The following is a 6000-nucleotide window of genomic DNA, read 5'->3' as shown; positions in this document are numbered from 1 at the left end:
CCATCATGACAATGAATGCACTCATCCATTGCTGTATTTACATACATAACAGGTTAGTTACTTAACCGTTTAGTTACTTTGGTGCTTGTAGTTACCTGTTGTATTGCCAAACATTTTCGTACCTGGACCATTCGTTGATTATTCATTGTTCTTGTGTGGTCATCTTTTGAATTTACAAAAATAGTTTCTTTTCACTTATGACAAGATCTACAGATGAGGTTTGAAATAAATAACTAAATGTGCAAAATATTGTGAAACATTACGACTTTAGCAAATACAGTCAGCATTCTTTACCTTGTAGCTGCTGTTGCTTTCGCCTTGATTATCAGCCGGAACTTGCTTGGAGGACCACACGGAAATGAATACTTGCCTTTAATCTGCAAGAGACATACCACCACATTTCATAATTAAATTATGTCATTAGTACAGAGTTTGTCGTGTATGATTGCTTGTGTGGGGCTAAGGCTGATTAAATTGAACAAATGACAAATGGTAGAAATGATCGGAATCACTCGACCTGGAAAAGTAGAATTCAGACTGTTTTGCTGCTATTTGGCAAGCCACGTTAAGACAAGTCAAGTCATGAAGCTTGACCAGTCAGGTATCAATCGCTCACTCGAGAAACAGTTTGGAAGCGATGTGTGGCCAAAGTGAAGGACGAGATAGAACGAAGATACTGGTTACGTGATGGCCTGCATCAAGCTACCGTTCCTCCTATAGTGGCGACAGTAGGTAACATCACAGGCGATTCTGATTATGAGATTGATAATATTAGCGAGGCTGAATGTGATCCGTGACATATTGAGATGACCCCTACTAGCCAGGAAGCAGCCGGCGCTGTTCCGCCAGCCGTCTGTCACCCCTTGGTGTGAAGCGTGAAAATAGAACAATATATAATGATCATAAAACGTCAGATTTCATATCCTGTTGGGTACAGAGGTTTTCAGGACAATGTGTTTCAATTATGTTGTGTGAACTTATCCCTATTTCGAGTTATTTAATCATTAATCGTTCATATTTGAACCCAAACGGACTGTGTGTATGCTGCTGGGTACCAGTCTAACCCGGAATACGCTCTTGGAGGTGGTAGAGCTGGGGATGGATGGTGTGTAGTCTGTGTTTTTATACCAGAACTAAAATGTATATCCTAAAATACACAGACGAAATATTTTCTTACCGGATCGTGCCACCTGTACTGTCCACAAAGACCGGCTAAACTCTCCCACGCTCCAGATGACTGACAGGTGCTGATGACTTTGTTGTAGCAGGTTCTGAAGTCCGGGTCACAGGAGTAGGTCGCCACCGCTCCCAGGTAGTGACCGTCATACGTGGTGTTGGCGCCCCTCACATCCGGGGGATGACCACACCCTTGGAACTCTTCACAAAATAAGTCATATAGCTTGAAAATTAGAATGTACGTCAATATGTCATTAATCGTAGTTTTGAAAAACAATGACTCACCATGTACGTATTCCACCTGATATCAGCTTGACTGGAAATCTAAGTGGCAAAACACCAAGGCCTGAAGGGAATGATTTTCCAATAGCATTCCGAAGTTTTCATCACTCCAAGAATGATGATATAGGCGCAGAACAGCACAAGGAATTGTTCACACTCAACCTTTAGATTCTATGAAATATTGTGGCCTTACCATTCCACTTAAGTTTAGCATCTTTACATTGCATCTGTGTGTTATCTCAGCACCTGCGTCTCTGGTAATGTTGTTCTAGTGCACAAAATTACTTACTTACTTATGTCAGTAAATAAATCGGGAACGCAATACAGCAACCAGTCCAAATCATGTACAGTATTTCCAACTGGGATTATGCAAGACAGCCTTCCTATATGCACCTGCTAAAGGTAGTTGAGGAATAGGAATAACATCGGTTACCTGGAGCACACCTTGCAAGACCAAGTCGAGTTACTTCACAGCCGGTGTTATTGTGACATGTGATTTGAGCGCATCGTCCAGAGAGAGACTAGAAAGAAAAGAGTTCATACACAAAATTTATTGACGTTCAAAAAGTTGTTGTTTTTGTGTTGTGGACATGTATATAAATCCAATGAACTGACACACCTCAACCTTCAAACATCGAAAAATGTTGTTTAATTCTGCCTTTGACAGCAATTTTTCAAGTACACATCGAACAAGAGAAATGGTTGGGACCAGACATCCAGTGAACGACATCATGAGCATCTGTCTACGTAACTGTTGCATAACTGATGTGATTGTAAGAAATGTATTGACCATGTCACTGAGACTTATCCCTTGATCCCGATTAACTTCTTTATTGTGACTAAAACGACGTTTCGGAGTGTACGCTTGCTACTTCATCAGGTGGTGATTGAGCAAGCATACACTCTGAAACGTCGTGTTATTCACAATAAAAATCTTGCTTTTCTTCAGGCAAATATATACGAGAAAACGCTTCCATGTTTGGAATGAAAGCAACAAAACCCTATCCACATCCATAAGTAACATCTGATGAAAGTAGAATCGACTGTACAATCCTGACCATATCATGAGCATGTGTTTATGAATCACTATCAACTAGTGATGTTACCAGGTGTTCACACAAATATGAGCGTATTCTGTCGGACCTGTGGCAGCCGTCATGAACATATATACCGAACCACAAATGAAACGTCCCTTTCAGAACCAAATGCAAGATTTTGCAAGTGTTTTTATAATGATTGTCAACATGTGTTTCAATCCAAACTGTGTTTTTTCTGATGAAAGAGCACATCGACGAAACGCACCTTAAAGGCAGACGTGGTGAAACGTTCCGTATGACATTCGTGAAAGTGATAATGCACGTGCATATCGTGACAACCCTACAAATGAAAGCGAGTCTGAAACTTGCCTGAAATCATTTTTGTTTTGACACAATCGCCATGTCACGATCAGAGAGAACCAAGTCTTTGGATGTTTGCAAGTTGGCCAGACTGCACGGTGGGTAGTGAATCATTTTAATGTTCATGTTAGGACAATCTACCGACTGCGGGAGTGGTATCAGGTCACAAGCATCATCTAAGACCGTCCACGCACCTTCGCAACCTCAAGACTGACAGATTGTGCGCAACCATCTGCAGGATCGCTTCCTCAGAGCGACGGAAACAGCACGCCAGGCCATTGGGACTCACAGCAGACCCATCAGTGCCGATACAGTGCATCGATGTTTGCGCAGAAGAAACCTCTGCTGTCACAGACCATATCGTAGTCCTGTCCTCACCGCTGATAACTACGCACAAGACCGACTGCAATGGGCAATTCAGCATCGAAATTGGCGTTATCAACAATGGGGAACTGTACTTTGTTCTCATAAAAGCCGATATTGTGTTTCGACAGTCGATGGCAGAGTGAGAGTATGGTGAAGGCATGGGGAACTGTTTCCCAATAAGTGTATTGTTGAAAGAGAATCGTGGGGTGGTCCAAGCATCATGGTGTAGGGTTCAATCGGTCTGAACCAGATAGTTGGCACCTTGGTGTTCCAGAATCTCGGTCCAGGATGAGGAAATGATGTGACAGCTGCTCGCTATATTAACCAAGTCATAATACCCAACGTAGTACCACATTTTGGACATTACAGAAGTCACATCTTCTGGCAAGACAACGCTTGTGTCAACACTGCCAGAGCAACATTGGACTTCCTAAGACAACATGGCATCAAAACCCCCTACAATAGACTGCACTCAGTCCGGATTTGAGTCCAATAGAGCACCTTTGGGACGAGATTCAAAGCAGACTGAATGACCTCCAACCAATGCCGACAACTGCAGCTGGACTCGATCAGGCATTTCACAGAGTAGTTACCCAAGTGCCTATGACCTTCATTAACCGGCTTATTTATTCCATGTACAGACGATGCAACGCTTTCATCTATGCCCATGGAGGACACACACAATATTGACTTTGGGGTATCTTAATGGTACATTTTTGGGGGGTTTTTGTTTGTGTGAACTCGAAATGTGATTCCCGAAAATGTGTTAACCATAAATGTGTTAACCAAAGTCTGAACTCAATCCTCCGTTTGGATTGTTAATTAGAGTGAATTAAAGTGTGTGCTTTAAGAAACCGCTATCGGTGCGACATTTCTTTTGTGGTTCAGTATGCAAAGCAGTCACCTGAAAATTTTCGGAAACATATGGTTAAAGCGAAAGGTGGGAATTGCATCAAATATCATTTTTGTCACTTATGCATCAACATTTTAATGTCCACCACATATCTACCATATAACGTTTTGAAAGCTTTACTGATGCTTTGTTTGTTGTTTATTGCTGCATTCAGCAATATTCCAGCCCTGATATGTTATACCCTTGATCGAACAACTACTGAAGAAAAATCATCTGACGCTCTTTGAATTCCTGATAAAAAGAGCTTGCTCGATTGTTCAAAAGCTCTGAAATGTAAATACCAAAGTTGGAATATATCGGAAATAGTGGGAACGTTGACAATTCGAAAGTTGAAATCATTCTTGCTGCCTTGTGGAGTTATTTTTCGTACATTTGATGTTCTTTGCATATAGCTAATATAATAATGAGTGAGTTAACATTTAGAGTCACATCTGTAGTGAAGGATAAATGTTACATATCTTTTTATAACTGGGAAACTTTTTTCTACTAAATATTGACGACATTCAGGGCACGATGGCCTGTAATTGATGAAAACGTCAACCAACACCAACCTTTGGCCAGTGTTGAATATCACTGAAGAGGAATCCCGTTCTGTCAACAACGTTAGCAGTATCACTGATGTTACTGTTCAGTAGGCAGATGCGCGTTTTCATCTCAAATCCAAAGGACAGACATGCTGAGGACATGAGACACTCTGATGCACAGGTGTAGGGAGACTGACTCCAGAACTTTCTGAACGCCTGGTGTTCCATGTACTTGTCGCTGTGAACTACAAAATCCATGTCCAAACAGTTGTCACCACTGACTAACTTCATGATTCCAAAGATTAGGAGAACAAATTCGCAATAGTAAGACCACATTTTCACGACATGGATCTTCGAATGTCAAGCTGCTACTGGCAGTCTTTATGTATATTAAGCTGTTTTGACACTGCCAATAACAACGCCTGTTAATGGCATGCATTAATTGTATAAATGTTTAAGCTGGGAACATCAGTATGGGAAACAACCTGTTTGGAATGTTTTCCTCCATAGCAATCAATATATTGAAAAGCATATCATATTTCTTGTGATTCGGTTGAATTTAGTTTAAATTCCTGGGCTCTCAAGAACGCAAGTATTTGAGAACATACGCAAGAATGTACATGCAGGATAAAAGAATCTTTTAGCTCAAATGTGTTTGATTAACAGAAATCGAAAATGATTTCTTTAAAGCACTTTCGTGAAATCAATCCACGTTACAGATAATACATTAAAATTAATTTTCAAGACACTTAAAGCGGAACATACTTCTTTATAGTCTTTTTTACAATAAATCTATTCTAATTGTTGCGAACATTAGGAAATGATAAGAGACAAAACACACTTCCATAAGAAAAGTCCATTTTATTGCAAACCTATTTAATCTTACGATAGCAATACAGACATGCCATACGGCCACCTTAGGCAAATTCCGTTCTGCACGGCAGCCGGATCTACTTTTTCCCATGTTCGGCAATACTCGGATACGTCCGTAAGCATCGAAATTTTAGACAGTATTTTGAATCATGGGTATTATTATTAATCTATGTCTATGATAATGGACCAATATTTAGGTTTTTAGTATGTTTGCCAGTAATGTATTCGTAAAAGCATTTGAGTTATTTGAAAATTGCTTAATTTCTGTGGTGTTTCAACATTTACGTGAGACTACTCTTCTGCTTGTTTGTTGTCCAAATCTCGGAAACAATGGCATCGATGATTACTTTTATGGAGAGATGTTTGGTTCTTTTAAAATGGAACAATCACCACTAACCTTGGAGCCTTCGCCAGTCTTGGCTTCGAAACGTACGTAGCAACGATCTGAAGGCTTACATCGATAGCAAAA

General features: G+C 40.4%; 1 long non-coding RNA gene across 2 annotated transcripts in view; it reads right to left on the bottom strand.

The window, feature by feature from the left end:
- Positions 1-294: 294 nt before the first annotated feature.
- LOC124284161 overlaps positions 295-6000 on the bottom strand; it is a 30440-nt gene continuing 24734 nt past the window's right edge. The window contains exons 1-4 of one of the 2 annotated variants that reach the window (XR_006900484.1): positions 4686-4766; positions 1892-1979; positions 1178-1377; positions 295-377 (exon numbers count right to left, since the gene is read on the bottom strand). This is a non-coding gene — a long non-coding RNA (uncharacterized LOC124284161). Of the gene's footprint in view, positions 378-1177; positions 1378-1891; positions 1980-4685; positions 4767-6000 lie in introns of those variants that run through there. The other variant, XR_006900487.1, reaches the window with a different exon arrangement.

Source organism: Haliotis rubra, unplaced genomic scaffold, assembly GCF_003918875.1.
Source record: "Haliotis rubra isolate DU_JTF1 unplaced genomic scaffold, ASM391887v1 Scf11, whole genome shotgun sequence".
Classification (NCBI taxonomy): Eukaryota; Metazoa; Mollusca; class Gastropoda; order Lepetellida; family Haliotidae; genus Haliotis; species Haliotis rubra.
Note: the sequence above shows the minus strand (reverse complement) of the source record. Positions and strands in the feature narration are given on the sequence as shown.